This window comes from Meriones unguiculatus, chromosome 5, assembly GCF_030254825.1.
Source record: "Meriones unguiculatus strain TT.TT164.6M chromosome 5, Bangor_MerUng_6.1, whole genome shotgun sequence".
NCBI classification, from domain to species: domain Eukaryota; kingdom Metazoa; phylum Chordata; class Mammalia; order Rodentia; family Muridae; genus Meriones; species Meriones unguiculatus.
In genome coordinates, this window is record NC_083353.1 from 9450447 (window position 1) to 9470235 (window position 19789).

The window sequence follows — 19789 nt, forward strand, 5'->3', positions numbered from 1 at the left end:
ATACAGAAATTGTGAAATTTTTACACAATGAATACTATTCAGCAAGAGAAGTAGAATAGAGATGAGACAATAGAATAGGATATAGTAGAGAGAGAATGGAGAATGCAATACTGTAGGGTTGAGCACAGTAGAGTTCAGAAGAGAAGACAGTATAGTAAAATTGAGGCCAGTATAGTAGAGTAGAGTACAGTACAGGCAGTTCAGTTGAGTGCAGCTGAAGTTCAGTTTGTGGAGTTCACAGGCAGTTTTTCCAGTGGGAGGTAGAGAGAAGCCAGTTTGAATCAGCATGGGAAGGTGTTTTGAGCCAAATCAGTTAAGTAGAACCAGCCAACACCCCCCCCCCAAAAAAAAAAACATCAGAAATGGTGACCTTATTCACCTGTAAGTCTTAGAGACTGAAACATTCTAGGCCTAGATTAGACTGTGCAGAAGCTAAAAGCTTCCAGGTTATATTAGCAGACATAGGCAGCAAACCTCCAAGATTACAAGTAGATCAAGTGAATAAAAGATGCTTTCACACAAGTACAATATTGTTATGGATACTCATAGTTTTATTCCTCCATCTATAGCTAAAGAGTCAATTTGCTCTATGTGTAGATCTTTCAGTTAATCCTTTGTAACTTATTTTCCCCAAATGAACAAAACCTCATTCTTAAGATGGGAAATAAAGGTTCTTAGATTGTTGATTGGGAAATAATTTTTTTATATTTGAATTATTTTAACAACTGTTAAGTAGTTCAGTTGTTTAATGGGGAACAAGATGTCCGACTTCATAATAAATACTAGGGAACTATAAAAAGTAGTCGTGCCTTCTTAAAGGGAAGTTATTTTATAAATGTGTCTGGTTCTGCTCACTAATAATTGCTCATTGACAAGCAAAATCAACACGGGCCAGAAAAATCCTTGAAAATGTTATCTGAAAGCTGAAATGAAATGAAATTTTTATCATGGACTCTTTTGAACAGATGTTTGATGTGTAAATAATTTGAACTCTTTATTCTTCTTGTCACAGGTGCATTTAGTCATACAGAATTTGAAGGGACATCCATTCTATTTTATTCTTTTAAAAATTTTCATTCCTTTAAAATTTTTATTTATTTATTTATTACAATTTATTTGCTTTATATCCTGGCTATAGCCTCCTCAGTCATCTCTTCCCAGTCCCATCCATCCTCTCTCTTCTCCCTCCTGCTCTTTCCCTAGTCCCCTGATAGGGAAGGACTTCCTCCCCTTCTTTCTTACCCTAGCTTATAAGGTCTCATTAAGGCTGGCTGCATCATCTTGTGGCCTGACAAGGCTGCCCCCCACCCCACCCCAGAGGGTGGTAATCAAAGAGGCAGACACTGAGTTCATGTCAGAGACTGCCCCTGTACCACTTACTAGTGAACCCATTTGGAAACTGAGCAGCCTATGGGCTTTCTTTGAACAGGGCGTCTAGGTTCTCTCCATGCAAGGTCCTTGGTTAGAGTAACAGTCTCTGCAAGCACTCTAGGGCCCAGGTCTTTTGGCTGTGTTGTTCTTGTGGAAATCCTATCCCCTCCAGGTCTTTCTATCTCCCTCTTCTTCCTTAAGGATTCTGGCACTCTGGAAGAAACCTAGACCTCCTTCAGTGGAGGAATGCATACAGAAAGTGAGGTACATTTACACAATGGAATACTACTTAGCAATTAAAAACAAAGAAATCATGAAATTTGCAAGCAAATGGTAGGAACTAGAAAAGATCATCAGGAGTGAGGTATCCCAGAAGCAGAAAGACACATAAGGTATATAATCACTTATAAGTGGATATTAGCTATATAAGATAGGATAAACATACTAAAATCAAAGTCCTAAAGAAACTAAACAACAAAAAGGACTCTAGGGAAGATGCTCATTCATAAAATCCTCATTCATATGGGCAAACAAGATAGATATCAGAAGTGGGAAAGGACAAGAAAAGGAACCTTCCAGAGAGGGCTGGAAGACTCTACCCACTAGGGAATCAAAGGAAATACTGAGACTCTATTTCATTCTGTAATGTCAACCATTGACACTGAAGGACTTTGTCAGATCCTAAACATGGTAGCAAAGTAAGAAATGTATCTTTTCATTCACCTCTCTTCTGTGCTATTCCTACTTTTGTTACAATAATTTTGTATTGTGCTATTCCTAAAATTTTGTTACAGGTCCCATTTGTTTGATAGATTTATGTTGAGTTGTTCATAAATAATAGAGAAGACAACACAAAGTAATAATTTAAAAATAAGAAGCATATATCAAATCTAATGTTCATTCTTTTTTCCTATCTTTTTCCTGGCACTATTTTCAGCAACATTTCTCAGAAGATCAAAATTTGATACTTTGTGAATATCAATATTTCAAATATTTTTTATTTGAAAATATCAAAATATATATACTGTATTTTGTTCATATTAATTTAAAATATGATTATTCTGTCTTTAGTACTTTTTTCCTTTTCCTACCACTGACTCTTCTTTCCAAATTTGCTTTGAAAACATCGGTAAGTATGCATTTCTAAGGATGTACATCTTTGATATTAATTATAATGTGGTAAATTCCTTAAGATGAAAAATAGAAAATATTCAGAAATTTTGAATAAATTTTATGATATTTTTAAAATTAGGGTATTAGTCATGATCTCATATCATGTGAGTTTGTATACATATTTTTGATTGTCATATACAGTAGTTGAACACCATGCTTTTGATTAAGCATTTAGCAAAGTTTATGTTACTGAGGAAGAGACTAGTTCTATAACTGTGTATTTAATTGTATGGTTATGTTTCAAAATAAGACATAGATTTACATTTCATTACTGATTATACTCTGTAATGTTCAAATAACCAGATAAACAAGTCAAAATAATAAAGCAATGATAGATTTTATAATTAACTGTATTGTAGTTACTACATATATTTTTATATCTTTATGTTTCTGTATATAATTTTTATATTTGATGATTTCATGGCTAACAAAATTTAGAGAATTATCAACATGTTAAAAACCAGTTGTATTTTACTAAATTTTTTGTTTCCACTCCTTGATGTGTCCAACAGAGTGAAGAAAATGAGGCTGGAAAAGGTCAGTAATTGTTCTTGTTTCTACCCAGTGTTCAGTTTTGCCCATTTCTTTAAATTATGTGATACATCTTGAGAAAAATTTAATATCACTGTTATGGATAAATTATTCTTTTATGTAATTATGTACATTTTATATTTGTGAATTTCACAATATCTTTAATTTTTTTCATATAAAGGATTTTAAATAAAACTAAAGAAATAAAATGAAATTAGAGAATGAGAAATTAGAAGACTCTGTGATATATTATTTATTTTTGAATAAACACAAACATTTCTGCCCATCCACTAGCATTTAGAAACTCAGATATTTCTTTTTTTGTTGTTTTAGATATGTTAATTTCATTATTTCTGTTTTTTTTTCATTTCAAACACAGCATGTCCACAATATTTTATCAACATATGTTCTGAGAAGTGATAATGAAAATCAAGCTAATTAACATTCATCATTTGAGAACACGTAAGGTTTACTTTATACAAAATTCCTGACATATTTGATATCAGTTTCTATTTTAATTTTTCTATGTTATTATTAATTCTAAAGAAAGACCTGGGTCATAAACAGGGAACCAGATATTTCTTTAGCATTCTGTTGAATACTATGGTTCCATTCCATAAAACCCAAGTTTGTGACTAGTACATATTAGAGCCTATGAAATATTTTGCATGTGTCAACTTATTCTTGTTCAAGGAACCACTCCATGTATTCACTATGTGACTAGTGATCTTTAGCTGTCGAAATAAACAGACATTTATTTTATATTCTGCATACTTTGCTAAATATAAGAAAGCCAAGGTTTTAAGAATTTTTTTATATCATTGTATGCCATTAAACTAAACACAAAAATAAAGAATTTGGGATTTTTGTAGTATTTAAAGAATTAGTAAGATTTTGGTAGGTTAAATGTCAAATATCAGAAAAAGGAAAAGGATGGTAAAGACATTGAAAATTAAAGATACTATTGAGTTATTGAAATCAGTAGTGAGATTTTTACAATGGCAATTTTTTTTAAAATGAACAGCAGTACAATAGTGATAAACTCATGTTAGAAAAGAAAAAAATAAAATCTCAGCTTGAGAGACAGAGGAAAATTAATTCATCATGGTGAAAGCAGCAGAACGGGGAAGAGAGGCCATGAGTAACAGTGTAAAGAGTTTGAATATCTAGAGTCTGAGAAGTGATAAGGTACCAAGAAATTGGACCAGGGAACAACTAAGGTGCAAAAATAAGAAAGTACAGGTAAAAGAGATTTTCCAGGAAGAAATGTAGAATCAAATGCAGCCAATGATGAAGGTAAGAATATTATCTTTAGTGGGTTTCTCTGCCAGCAGTGAACTTTAACAACCAAATTGAATATAGATAATAGAGATGAAATTTGAACATCCTGAGTTTAGAAACTGGTATCAAGGGGTCATCAGTAAGTCAATTATGAACTGTAGGTAAAAAATGAAAACTGATTTCATGGGGAATTATCTTTTAGAAATAAAAACATCTTGGTAATAATTAATATGTGCTAGAAAATTAATCTAGGTGGGAAAACAAACAACGGTGGAAAGAGTAATTGATGGGGGAAGGTTAATATCTGATGGAGAATGAGCAGAAATGAACGAAATGCTCAGGTAGTAGGTTGTTTCAAATGCAACCAAGATTGCCATTCCTACACAAAGAACAGAAGTCACTATGGTGAATAGAAAAAGAAAGGCAAGTATCATTTTGAGCAGAGAATTGCTTTTAAAGAGCTTAAAAATCTTCATTCTTCCCATGTAAATTCCTCTGGTAGTGGCAACTTTTAAAATTGGAAATTACTTTTTATTTTATTTATTTATTAATTTTTTATATTTCTTTTTTATTTTTTAAATTTTTTTATTAATTACACTTTATATCCCCACTGTGATTCCCTCCCTCCTCCAGTCCCAATCCCTCCCTTTCTCCATCCTCTGCATGCATGCCCCTCCCCAAGTCCACTGATAGGGGAGGTTCTCCTCTCCTTTCTGATCTTAGTCTATCAGTTCACATCAAAAGTGGCTGCATTGTCCTCTACTATGTCCTGGTAAGGCTGCTCCCCCCAGGGGGAGGTGATCAAAGAGCAGGCCAATCAGATTATGTCAGAGGCAGTCCCTCTTCCCATTACTATGTAACCCACTTGGACACTGAGCTGCCATGGGCTACTTCTGTGCAGGGGTTCTAGGTTATCTCCATGAATGGTCCTTGGTTGGAGTATCAGTCTCAGAAAAGACCCCTCTGCAGGCTGGGTTTCTTTTTACCAATCTTTCCGTCTTCCTCTTCCAAGTATTTTGTCTCTAGGACAACTCTCTTATTAAATTCCTATCTATTAAACTTTGCCTTTTTCTCATAAAGGACAACTTCCTAGTGTGGTTGTAAGAAGCTAGAAGGAAATGATGAAGATGGAAGTACTTTTCACCAAGCAGGTGCTCACAGACTTTGACATAGAACACACAGCTCCTACTTCACAAAAAAGTATTGTCTTAGGGTTACTATTTCTAGGAAGAGACAGCAACACTTATAAAAGAAAACATTTAACTGGGGCTTGAATAAAGTTTCAGAAGTTTAGTCCATTATCATCATGGCTGCGCACAGGCATACACAGTGCTGGAGTTGGAGGTGAGATATCTGCATTTGATTCACAGGCAGAAGAAGAGACAATGAGCCACTAAGCTTGGGCTTAGTGAGGCCTCAAAGGCTGCCCCCACAGTGACACACTTCCTCTGACAAGGCCACACCTACTGCTACAAAGCCACGCTTTCTTATGGTGCCACTCACATGAGACTGGGGGCCATTCCTATTCAAACACCACAAGGTGGATTACACTTACACATTTAACATGTTTAATATTTGAGCATAATTTTCCCACTAAAGTGCACTTTATATTGTTAGCTGGCCATGTTTAGACTCAGTTGGAGATAATAATTAGAGATTAGTTTCAGAAAAAAAGAAAGGGTTACATACCGTGCTGTACCTGTCTCGGAACAGTGAGGAGATTTTCTTGTAGCTGGGTGTACAAGTGGAACCTATGTCCTCTTATAGGTGCAAAAGGAACAAGAGTCCTGTAGGCACAAGCATCCCTGACTTTCTATTTCTGAAATACTGTGGTAAGAATATAATTATTTCGGTTTCTATAGTTATTTGAGTATTGAAGTTAGTTTGTGCTGCAGTTACATTGAATAGGGTAGTTTTCTTTTTTCCCCATCTCTTACTAAACATTTGTTGTTAGTAGCATTCTACTCAGGTACAGGCTCCAGTTCTCAGTAAACTACAGCTTTTCTAAAGGGAATGGAGGTTCATGACCGTTAGGAAAGGTTTGTTGAGAATGAGTTCCCATTAGTGGAGCAATAACTTCATTTAAAGGACCAGCAGTTCAGTCTGAGAGTGTCCTCCTGAGAAGAGCAGGTTCCCATTTAAGTCCTAGGATGAGATGAAAGGGCAGAACACAGTTGCACTGTCAATATTTCACAATAGTTTTACTTCAGATGATTCTGACCAACCTATGCTTCATAAATCATCACAAAAATTAACTTTTGAGCTCAGACTGAACTGTGTCTCTAATGGGAACAATTTACCACTGACAGAAAAATTAATACAGAGCTTTCGTTATGACTTTCCCCCTCTACAGCTTGGATAAGATTACTTTGTTTCAACATTTCCATATAGTCTCACTTTAATTTCACCAAATGAATAAAAGGTTTGAGAAAAATATCAGTACCGATATTAGAAAAAGTGATTCTGTCTCATGTGACTTATCCACGAATTCTTCCTTAAGTGAATTAGCAAGTTTGCTTCATGGGCTCCAGTAAAGGAAGATTGATGTATCTTCACACAATGACTTAACAATTGTTTTCAGGTGATTGAAGCTAGTTAATTTACAGAAGGAAAGTCAAAAGCACATTTCTATTTTTTTTTTTATTTTCTGTTAAGAGATCCCTTGTTCCAGGTAACATCAAACTTGAATGACTCCCATATTCTCTCTTTATAAACTCCTAAGTGATTCTAACAAAAATGTTACTAGAAGTGTGTTCCTTCATATAATATTTTCAATATTATTTTTCTGCCTCTAAAAATATTTACACAGTAAACAATTGTATGTACTTTTTAATATGAAATAATATCAAGAAATTAAAAGTATATATCTTGTGAAACTTAAATTTTTTGTGTTCTCTTATATAGGTATTATAATATTAATATACCCATAAAAGGTAATTGAACTTACAGAGATTCTCTAAGCATACACAAACTAATATATACACAGAGGGATGCATGAATATGATTTGTTAATTTTGCACATACCATATGTTCTATACTTAACTTTAAATATTTTCTTATTTTAAAAAATATTTCTTATATGATTTTGAGATAATAATATCATTACATAGTTTCTCTCCTTCCCTTTTAAACCTTCATAGGTACTCATACTTTTTTGTTCTCTCTATTTCAAATTTATGGCCTTGGTTTCTTTTTCTCCTTGAGTGTTATTACTTACCTTAACACAATGGCAAAGATTCCCTCCCACACTGTGTGCCTCCTCTTCATCAGAGCAATTGTTTCTTCTTTTAAAATTATTTATTTATTTACTTATTCATTCATTCATTCATTCATTCTCTTTACATCCCAATTATAGCTCCTTCGTCTTCTCCTCCTGGTCCTATACTCCCTCCCTCTTCCCTCTCTTACTCCTCACCTACTCAGAAAAAGTGAGCCCCTGCCCCTCAAACCCATTCCAGCACAACATGATGCATCAGGCCTGAGCACACCCTCTTCCCTGGTTTCCGGGCCTGGTGAGGCACCCCTGTCAGGGGGAAGTGATCAAAAAGCAGGCAACAGAGTCCATGCCAGGGACAGCCCCCACTCCCCTTACCAAGTAACCCACATGAAGCCCAAGCTGCTCAGTTGCTACATATGTGTAAGGGGTGGGAGGGAAGGGTTACGTCTATTCCATGCATGGTCCTTGGTTGGTGCTTCAGTCTACACAAGCCACTCTGTGTCCTGACTAATTGGCTCTGCTGGTCTTATTGTAGAACTCAGGTCCCCTCCCCTCCACATCCTTTTATCCTTTCCCCCATTTTTCCACAAGACACTCTACACTTGCTCCAATGTTTAGCTGCAAGTCTCAGCACTTTCTCAATCTACTGATGCATGGAGCTTCTCAAAGGATATCCAGAATTGTTCAACATCATATGTACTACACTACAGTGTCCGTTTTCGTTTTTCTCCCTTAGTTACTTTTTGAAAACCATTCACAATTAACTGTCAATTCTATGCTATTATCTTTATTATATTCATTCATTTGATGGAAATTAAATTTTTTTTGTGGTTTCACACTCCATGTATATCTACTTCCACTTTGTGTCTGAGCTCTGACTTTTCTTAGAAACCTTTGTCATCTCCCAATTCCTCTCTTTCTCTTCTCCTACTATGCCCCTCTCCTAGACCACTAGAAGTTAAACACCAACAGTGTAATCTAATTTGAAAATGAGGTATAGAGCTAAACAGAATTCTCAATAGAGGAATATTGAATGGCAGAGAAACACTTAAAGAAATGTTCAATGTCCTTGTCATCAGGGAGATATAAATCCAAACCTCCCTGAGATTTCACCTTACAGCCATCAGAATGACTAAGATCAAAAACTGAAGTGATAGAACATGCAGGGGAGGATGTAGAGAAAGGGAAATCCTCCTCCACTGCTGGTGGGAATGTAAACTTGTACAACAACTTTAGAATTCAATCTGGTGCTTTCTTAGAAAATTAGGACTAGTGCTACCTCAAGATCCAGGTATACCACTCCTAGGCATATATCCAAAATAAGCTCAAGCATACAAGGACATTTGTTCAACCATGTTCATAGCAGCTTTATTCATAATAGCCAGAAGCCAGAAACAACCCAGATGCCCCTCAACAGAGGAATTGATACAGAAATTGTGGTACATTTACACAGTGGAATACTACTCAGCACATAAAAACAAGGAAATCATGAATTATGCAGGCAAATGGTGGGAACTGGAAAAGATCATCCTGAATGAGGTAACCCAGAAGCAGAGAGACACACAAGGTATATACTCACTCATAAGTGGATATTAGAGATATAATATAGGATAACCATACTAAAATTTGAACACCTAAAGAAGCTAATCAAGAAGGAGGACCCTGGCTAAGATGCTCAATTCTCATTCAGAAAGGCAAATGGGATAGACACCAGGAAATGGAGATAAGAGGGAACCCCTACCACAAGGGGCCTCTGAACGACTCTACAGAGCAGGGTATTAAATCAGACTCTGAGACTAATAGTCAAACTTTGGGCAGAGTGCAAGGTATCTTACAAAAGAAGGGTGAGATAGAAAGACTTTGAGGGGACTGGAGTGCTGCAAGGAAAGCCACAGAATCAAGAAATCTGGCCCAAGTGGTATTTTCTGAGATTGATACTCCAACCAAAGACCAGTCATTGAAATAACCTAGAACTCCTGCACAGCTGTAGCCTATGGCAGTTCAGTGTCCAAGTGTGTTCCCTAGTAAGGGGAACTGTGGCTATCTCTGACATGAACTCAGTGGCTGGTTCTTTGATCACCTCCCCCTGATGGAGGAACAGCTTTACCAGTTCATGGGGGAAGACAATGCAGCCAGTCCTGATGAGACTTGATAGGCTAACATCAGAGGGAAGGGGAGGAGGACTTCTGCTTTCAGTGGATTGGGTAAGGAGCATGGGAAGAGAAGAGGAAGGGAGGAATTGGGAAGGGATAAGTGAAGGGGCTACAGCTGGGATACAAAGTGAATAAATTGTTGTAAATAAAAGAATTTAAAAAGAATTAGCTCAAAAATTATTTGTTACAATTTATCTGTTTCTTATCCCAGCTGTGGCCCCCTTCCCTTGTCTCCTTCCAATCTATCCCTCCCTCCCTTTTCTCCTCCTATGCCTCTCCCTTAGACCACAAGAAGTTAAACACCAACAAAGTAATCTAATTAAAAAATGGAGTTCATATCTAAACAGAGAATTCTCAATATAGAAATATCAAATGTCAGAGAAACATTTTAAAAAAATGTTCAATGTCCTTAGTCATCAGGGAGATGCAAATCCAAACTACCCTGGGATTTCACCTTATACCCATCAGAATGACTAGCTCAAAAAATTAAGTGACAACACATGATGGGGAGGATGTAAAGAAAGGGGAACCCTCCTCCACTGCTGGTGGGAATGTAAACTTGTACAACCACTTTGGAAATCAATCTGGTGCTTTCTTAGGAAATTAGGACTAGTGCTACCTCAAGATCCAGCTATACCACTCCTAAGCATATATGCTAAATATGTGCAAATATACAACAAGGATATTTGCTCAACCATATTCGTAGCTGTTTTATTCATAGTAGCCAGAATCTGGAAACAACCTAGATGTCCCTCAACGGAGGAATGGATACAGAAATCATGCTCCATTTACACAATGGACTACTACTCAGCAATTGCAAACAAGAAAATGATGAAATTTGTAGGCAAATGATATGAACTAGAAAAGACCATTTAGTATATTATTTAGTATAAACATACCTAAATCTGTTGTCCTAAGGAAGATAAAAAGCAAGGAAGACCCTACGGAAGATGCTAAATCCTCATTCAGAAGGACAAATGTGATAGACATTGGAAGTAAGAAAAGACAGGGAAGAGGAGGGTAATCTATCACAGAGGGCCTCTGAAAGACTCTACTGATGGAGGTATAGAAGCAGAGAGTGAGACTCATAGCCGAACTTTGGGCAGAGCACATGGAATTTTATGAAAGAAGGAGGAGACAGAAATACCTGGAGGGGACAGGACCTCCAAAGGGAGAGGAACAAAGCCAAAAAAATAAAATAAAAATAAAAACTTAGCCCTGGAGGCTCTGCAGAGACTGATACACCAACCAAGGACCATGCATGGACAGGACTAAATCCCCTGCTCAGATATAGCCCACAGACTCAGTCTCCAAGTGGGTTCCTTAGTAAGGGAAGCAGAGGATGTCTCTGGCATGAACTCAGTGACAGGATCTCCGATCACCTCTCCTTGAATGGGGTGCAGCCTTGCCAGGCCACAGAGGAAGACAATGCATCCAGTCCTGATGAGATCTGATAGGCTAGGGTCAGCTAGAAGAGGAAAAGGACACTTTTTAAATTAAATGCTAAAGAACTCCGAGAAGTTAGAATTTCTAGTGAGTGTTGATTATATTCTTAGCTGCTAGTCATTAACACTAACTTATCAACTTCATATCAGAACTACTGAGTATCTTGTTGGCTCTAGTCCTTGATATAAAAAGAGAAAGAAACTTTACAAGAGAAATTAAATGGCCTAGCAATACAATCATAAGCAATTGGCCATGGAGAATGAAAACAGGACATTGTGACCTGGACCTCATTTAATGACATTCAAGTTATTCAGATAAGAAGAACTTACTATTTTATAATACCAATAATAAGTTCTATTTTAAGTTAGCATAGGAAGTAGTTGCATGTAATTCAGCGATGCAGGAGGCCATACAAAGATGAGAAACCTTAATGAGAAAGTGCTATATTGTATTGCTATTATCACTGAATTACAATTTAATTTGATATTTAAAAACCATTTTAACAGCTTTCATTAAGTCAAATAAAGCCTTAGAAATTAAGCTTGTTAAGGGGCAATTGCAACTGATAACACCAAGTATAGGTCAGGAAAAAGAAAAGCACAGACATCATTTTTCTACCCTTGCTTTAGTGGCGGTAAAAATGAGTGGGCCTTACTACACATAGACACAGAGTTTAATTGTGGGTAGAGAGATTCAGGGAAACAGCTATGGCACAAAGGAATGTGAACAATTATATAATCTCTAATCTTTCAAGTTCAAATCTTCATTTATATGTTTAGACTATTTGTAACATTAATCAGAATCAGGATTTATTACAGATATTTAAAAATAGATTCTAAATAGGAGAGTTAAGAAAAAGAGATGCTCAAAAAGAAAAAAATAGTACCCATAATTATGGGCATGAGCTCCTCTAAGAGAGAGACACCTATAAAGACATCCTTTAAAATTTTAAATTATTGTGAAGTTTTCATTCTTTAAGCTGTTTATAAGTGGATCCATATGAACACATATAACAGTTCATCTCAACACAGATTTAACAAAGCTAAATTGTTCTGCTTTGTAACCTAGCCCAAATATTAGTGATAAAGAAATCAAGACAGTGCCATAATAACCACCTTCCTTCTGGCTTTTAAACAAGTATGTCCATGTGGCTGAAATATATTTAACCAATACAATACAACAAAAACAATTGCTTTTCATTTTCATGATTACAAAGTACCTACTTCTGTGTGTGTCTATCTCTGTGTCCCTGTCTATCTCTTTGTCTCTGTCCCTTTGTCTTCCTTTCCCTTCCTCCCTTTTTCTTCATCTCGCTCCATCTTTCTCTCTCCCTGCCAGTCCCACCTCATCATTTTTCCTTGTATGACACCAGACACTGTGGTGTTAGACAAGAAAGCATCATAAAGATGTGATTAAACTTCCTTGATTATCAACCCCTGATAATCTGATTCCTGTCACACTCCTGAGACAATGGAAGAAAAGACATTCACACATGAAACTTGAGGTAAGGGCAGCTCCAAAAAATTCTAAGACTGCATTCGGTACCCAAAACTGAGAAAGAGCCCCATCTAAAGCAAGAATGAATTCCAGATTCACAGACTGATGTGAGTGAACATAGATTCTTTAAGTTGCTGTATTTTGAGTTCTTAGTATTCAAAAGTAGATAAATAGCAGTTTTAGGAATAGGAAAAAAAGGAAAATGTTTTGTCACCAAGAGATTCTCCACCTGTGGGAAAATCTTTATAGAAAATAATAATAAAAACAATTAAGGCCATAATACTCACATTTATTCATATATATATATATATATATATATATGTATCTATTTATCTTTCTATGTATCAACGAATGCATGCATCTATCCCTCTATCTGTCCATCACCCTCACCTGAACTGTATATTCTAGGGCAGCCCCCAATTATATGTTCAATGGCTTCCTGAGCTTGGAGTACGTGCAGATATTCACACAGAATATGCATGCTTTCATTACTATTTATAAGTATCAACATGTAAAAACAGGAAAAAATAGAAAATAAGAAATCAAGAATGTTTACCTTTATCATTTAGCGAATGTTTCTGTACATATAAAATATAAATACACATTTTGGAAAGACAAAGGAAACACTTTGGATAGAGTCTAAGCAGAGGGTGTGTAGGGTAGTTGGAATGCAGCAGGCGAATAGGTTACAGGTGATATAAACTCTTTAGAGATTTTGAGCATTACTTTTTACCAACTTACAAAAAGATAGCTGAAAGAGGGGTAAAAACAGCCTGGGAAGAATATCTGGGGGTAAAAGCAATTTTGGGGACAGTTAGGAGAAGTGCATGGAGGGAAATCTGTGATAAAGATGTGCTATAGGAGAGAAGAATCTATCTTCAATTTAAAAAAGAAAGAATAAGCATTTCCAGAATTGACAAAGTTCATGAAAATATTCATTTGAAAATAAAATAATTTATTTTCGGAATTGAGAAATAAAAAAATGATAAAGAATAAATATAAGACAAAAATAGATTTACATAACTTATGGGTGGAAAACCAGAAAATCTAAGGAGATAGGTAAACATGGCCCAGTGGTAATAAAAACAGAGCAATAAATTATGATAAAAAGGAGAACTTTCCAACCTGTTGATGAGAAACAGTAGATGGTAAATAAGACTAGACTGAAGAACAATTGTTGGAATGAGAATTTGATTGGCAACACCTTCCTAAATATACTTACTCATAGAAGTCAATGTTTTCAGAATTACACAGAAAATACAGCCCTAAAATGAAGAAAAAGGTCCAAAATTTGTGATGAAATAATAGAAGATATTCATGCTGAAAATGTTTAAAATAAAGGATTATGATAAGGCATGAACAGTATCAGTATGTTACCTTTGTTTTCTGCTTGAAATATGTGTTTCCAGGTTATACATAGCATGTTCAAAGGATTGGAGAAATTCTTACAAAGAGCAAAGAGCATAGAAACAAAGAGTTTCGTTCAACAGCCAAGTTAAAGCACAGTGTATATACATTGCAGAGGAACAGCAGGTCCTGCCAGAGCATAAATGTCCATTGCACCTTTCTGCTGCTCAAGACTTCTGTTGTGCATTGACTTCTCAATGCAGAGTGAGATGTGTTTCTGACTTTGGATAAGAGGACTGAGTTATGCAAGCCTTTCTTCAATGTGCATGTCTTTTCTTGTGATGCATTTCATTTTAATCATATATGCCCTCTCATGCATAACATATAATGGTAAATAAAATTCATAACTTTAAATTTAAAGTTTATTCAGTATTTGATAAATGTAGAAGAGTGAACATGCCCCTTCCTTTCAGTGGGTATCAGAAAAGTAGGCTCCAAACAAGAGGAATAAGCTTGTAGATTCAACTTTCAGATGTCAGATTGTCTACTTTCCAGGACTGCAACAGTGAGAGATGACAATGGTTGCTAAGGACTTTTGAAAAATGGCATTTTTGGATATGTCAGAGCTCTCAAACTCATTAAGTCACAGCAACTGTGGTTGTCTCTACTAGACCTAGACAGACTCAGTCAGTATTCCAGTATAAATGTCCAACAACTAGCTGAAAATTATTGGCAGTTATAACTGATAGGGAAGGGAAAATGAGTTTTCTTCAGGAATGTGGCCATTCATGGGTTGCCAATATACCAAAAAAAAAAAAAAAAAAAAAAAAAAAAATCTTGTATCAATGTGTTGCACTAACCAGATTCGGTGGGCAAAAAAGGAAAAAAAAAAAAAGGACATAGGTTGGGAAGGGGATGTGGAGGAGTGGAAAAGTTGGAGGGTGATGTAGGTAGTAGATGTGATCAAAACATATACATATATGAAATTCTTAAAGAACAGGTAAATACCACTATGAAAATCAATCTAGCACTTTCTCAGACAATTAGGAATAGTGCTTCCTCAAGATCCAGCTATACCACTCCTAGACATATATGCTAAATATGTTCAAGTACACAACAAGGACATTTGCTCAACCATGTTTGTGGCAGCCTTATTTGTAATAACCAGAACCTGGAAACAACCCAGACGTCCATCAATGGAGGAATGGATACAGAAATTATGGTACTTTTACACAATGGAATACTACTCAGCAATCAAAAACAAGGAAATCATGAATTTTTCAGGCAAATGGTGGGATCTAGAAAAAAATCATCCTGAGTGAGGTATCCCAAAAGCAGAACACACATGGTATATGCTCACTTATATAGACCTATAGGATAGGATAAACATACTAAAATATGTACACCTAAAGATAAACAAGAAAGAGGTCCAGGGGTAAGATGATCAATTCTCATCTAGAAAGACAAAGGAAACGGACATTTGATATAGGAGAAAACAAGTAACAGGACAAAAGGCTAACACAGAAGGTACCTGAAAGGCTTTACCTAGAAGTGTATCAAAGCAGATGCTGAGACCCATAACCTTGCCTTCGGCAGAGTGTAGGGAATCATAAGAAGGAAGGAGGAATTAGTATATCCTAGAGGGTACAGGGAGCCCTACAAGGTCCAAATATATCTGAGCACAGGGGTCTTCTATGAGACTTTATCCAACCAAGGACCATGAATGGATATAACCTACAACCCCTCTTCAGACATAGGCCATGGTAGCTGTGTATCCAAGTGGGTTCCCTAGTAAGGGGGACAGGAATTATCTCTGACATGGACTTATGAGCTTCTCTTCCCCCCTGAGAGAGGAGCAGCCTTTCTAAGCCACAGATAAGGACATTGCAACCATCCTGAAGAAACCTGATAAGCTAGGGCCAGAAGGAAGGAGAGGACACCCCCACTCAGTGGACTCAGTAGGGAGTAAGGAAGATATGAGGGAGGGAGGGGAGGATTGGGAAGGAAAGAAGGAGAAGACTTCAGCTGGGATGCAAGTTAGTGTATAAAATTATTAAAAAATAAAATATATTAATAAAAAAGAAAAGGTAAACAGAATAAAAATTTAAGAAAGAAAGGATTAGAACATATTTTTTTGTTATTTTTAGGAATCAAAAGCAAGCCTATATGAATGCCAACAAAATTATATAGAAGGTATAATGTTAAGGTTTTTATTTGAATTAATTTATTTATTCACTTTATGTCCTGGTCATGGCCACTTTTTATCTTTATATCCATAGATTAGTACAGTTATCAATGGCTTATCAAAGAAGATTCTTTTTGTAAAAGATGATGATAGGAGAATGTTCTCATCTCTAAACGGGATATCTTTAACCTCCCTTCATCCAAGGCTCAGGGCTCATCACAGAAAATGAAAATTAAGGTAGTAAGAGCCAGAGGTAGTAGACATTTGCACAGAAACAGTATTTGTCAGGCAAAAATGTCACACACATGAATGGTATACAAGGCCTTTACCAAATCAAGTTAGCAAAAATTCCAGCATGGATTAGGGAGGACTTCATGAAGTCCCACCTCTATTTTAGGAAGATTACTTGTGATTTATGGCTGCTAAGAAAAGGAGATTCAGTTTTGTTTTGTTTTGTTTTGGGAGGTAACCCTGAAGGGGCTATGATCCCATAATCATACATGTATAGGCAGCACTATATCTGAGGACACTCTCATAGTTAAAGAGCACATAGACTTGGGAAGGAGCAGTGGGAAAAATAGGGAAGTGATTGGAATAGAAGGAATGGGGGTGGTTTTGATCACAACATATTATAATATATGTGAATGAGATTTTGAGACAATAAAATATAATAGTATACCTGAGTGACCCCAAAAATTCTACCGGGTATCTCCTACAGTTGATAAACACCTTCAGCAAAGTGACAGGATACAAAATTAACTCAAAAAAATCAGTAGCCCTCCAGTATGCAAAAGACAAAAGGGCTGAGAAAGAAATTAGGGAAACAACACCTTTCACAATAGCCACAAAGGAAATAAAGTACCTTGGTGTGACCCTAACCAAGCAAGTCAAAGACTTGTAAGAAAAAAAGCTTCCAGTCTCTGAAGAAAGAATTAGAAGAAGGTATCAGAAGATGGAAAAATCTCCCATGCTCAAGGCTTGGCAGGATTAACATAGTAAGAATGTCCATCTTACCAAAAGCAATCTGCAGATTCAATGCAATTCCCATCAAATTACCAACACAATTCTTTCAGATCTTGAAAGAAAAATTCTCAATTTCATATGGAACAACAATTAACCCAGAATTGCTGAAACAACCCTCTACATTAAAAAATGTGGAGGTATCTCCATCCCTGATCTTAGGCTGTACTATAGAGCAGCAATACTAAAAAATGCATGGTGCCAACATAAAAACAACTTTGGAATCAAATAGAAGACCCAGAAATAAATCCACACACAATGGACACCTTATTTTTGACAAAGATTCCAAAACCATTCAATGGAAAAAATATAGCATCTTCAACAAATGGTGCTGGTCTAACTGGATGTCTGCATGTCAAAAAATGCAAAAAGATCCATATTTATCACCCTGCACAAAACTAAAGTCCATGTGGATCAAAGACCTTAATATAACACACACTAAACCTGTTAGAAGAAAAAAGGTGAGGAAAAGCCTAGAACTAATTGACACAGGACACAACTTCCTGAATAGAACAACCACAGCACAGGCTCTAAGAGCAACAATCAGTAAATGGGACCTCATGAAACTGAAGAGCTTCTGTAAAGCAAAAGACACCGTTGTCAGAACAAAAACAACAGCCTACATATTGGGAAAGGATCCTCACCAACTCTTATCTGACAGAGGGCTGATATCCAGAATATATAAAGAACTCAAGAAGTTAAAACAGCAACAAATCAGTTAATCCAATTAAAAAATTGTGGTGCAGCCTTACCAGGCCACAGAGGAAGACAATGCAGCCACTACTGATAAGACCTGATAGAGCTAAACAGAGAATTCACAATAGAGGAATATTGAATGGCAGAGAAACACTTAAATAAATGTTTAATGTCCTTAGTCATCAGGGAAATGCAAATGAAAGTGACCCTGAGATTTCACATTACACCCATCAGAATGGCTAAGATCAAAAACTCAAGTGACAACACATGTTGGAGAGATTGTGGAGAAAGAGGAACCCTCCTCCACTGCTGGTGGGAATGCAAACTTGTACAACCACTTTGGAAATCAATCCTAGAAAAATTAGGAATATTGCTACCTCAAGATCCAGCTATACCACTTCTAGGCATACATCCAAGTATATGCCAAGGTGCTCAAGTATACAACAAGGACATTTGCTCAACCATGTTTTTAGCAGCATAATTCATAATAGCTAGAACCTGGAAACAACCCAGATGTCCCTCAGTTGAAGAATGGATACAGAAACAGTGGTACATCTACACAATGGAATATAACTCAGCCATAAAAAAAAAAAAAATCATGAAACTTGCAGGTAAATGGTGGGATCTGGAAAAAGATCATCCTAAGTGAGGTACTCCAGAAGCACAAAGACACACAGGGTATATACGCACTCATAAGTGAATATTAAATATATCACATAGGATAAACCTACTAAAATCTATACACCTAAGAAAACAAAACAAGGAGGATTCTGGCTAAGATGCTCAATCCCCATTCAGAAAGGCAAAGAGGATGGACATCAGAAGAGGCAGAAAACAGGGACAGCAACCTACCACAGAGGGCCTCTGAAAGGCTCTACCCCGCTGGGTATCAGAGCAGATGCTAAGACTTATAGCCAAACTTTGGGCAGAGTGCAAAGAATCTTATGAAAGAAGAGGGATATAGGAAGACCTGGAGAAGACAGGAGCTCCACAATGAGAGCAATAAAACCAAAAAATCTGGGCACAGGGGTCTTTTCTGAGACTGATACTCCAACCAAGGACTACTCATGGAGGTAACTTGGAACCCATGTACAGCCCATGGCAGTTCAGTGTCCAAATGGGTTCCATAATGAAAGGAACAGGGACTGTCTCTGACATGAACTGATTGGCTTGCTCTTTGATCACCTCCCCCTGAGGGTGGTGAAGCCTTACCAGGCCACAGAGGAAGACAATGCAGCCACTACTGATAAGACCTGATAAAGTAGGATCAGAGGGAAGGGGAGGAGGACCTCCCTTTTCAGTGGACTGGGAGAGGAACATGGTTGGGGAAGAGGGAGGGTGAGATTTGGAGGGGAGGAGGGAGAGAGGTACAGGAGGGATACCAAGTGAATAAGCTGTAATTAATAAAAAAGTGAAAAAATGTTTTAACATTATTAAAAAAGCAAGCCATAGTTAATGTGATTAGGAAATGCTGACTGTTTTGTGAAATCTGAATGTGAAGACTGCATTGATTAGCTTTGACAGCACACAGAAATCCATGTCTATGTCTCATTCAGAGAGTTTGTATCAATCTAACATTTCCCCAAAAAGGCTTTTTACCAAGTAAGGGTAACATCAAAAACTGCTTTTCTTTAATCTGTATTTTTGTGCTGTTCTCCATAAACAATGATAATTGGTAGTAATATTATACTATTGTTGGAAGGTCATCAAATGAATTTCAAAATGTGCCCTTTATCTCTGCTACCAACAGTACTGTTTCATATATGAGAAATGCTTTTGAAATTTAATACTTGTATATTAGACAGAAACTTTTCCCAGATGTTCAATGCTGTGTACCTTCCAACATGCTAAATTGATGCTTCAAGCCCCCCT